General features: G+C 75.0%; 1 protein-coding gene across 1 annotated transcript in view; it reads left to right on the top strand.

Annotated features, from left to right (window-relative positions):
• Nucleotides 1–240, top strand: part of NDUFS6 (NADH dehydrogenase (ubiquinone) Fe-S protein 6, 13kDa (NADH-coenzyme Q reductase)) — a 7734-nt gene that overhangs the window by 121 nt on the left and 7373 nt on the right. The gene's annotated exons all lie outside the window — the stretch shown is intronic.

The following is a 240-nucleotide window of genomic DNA, read 5'->3' as shown; positions in this document are numbered from 1 at the left end:
CGGCCGCCCCGCACCACAGCGGCGGGGCCCGCCTCACCGCCGCCCGCCACCACGGGGCCAGGGAAGAGAAGGGCGAGCGGCCCAGCGAGCGGAGCGGCCCGCCGGCGACCCTGGTTAGGAAAGACAGCATACTCCGCGCCCTGCGGGGACAGCGAACCGGTGAGGACACCCGACCCGACCCCCCCAAACCCCGAACGGAAAGCACCAGGCACTGACCGGCACCGCCGCCGCTCCCCTCTT

This window comes from Haliaeetus leucocephalus, unplaced genomic scaffold, assembly GCF_000737465.1.
Source record: "Haliaeetus leucocephalus isolate CR32 unplaced genomic scaffold, Haliaeetus_leucocephalus-4.0 Scaffold915, whole genome shotgun sequence".
In the NCBI taxonomy this organism is placed as follows: Eukaryota; Metazoa; Chordata; class Aves; order Accipitriformes; family Accipitridae; genus Haliaeetus; species Haliaeetus leucocephalus.
This window is presented reverse-complemented; position numbering and strand designations above follow the sequence as displayed.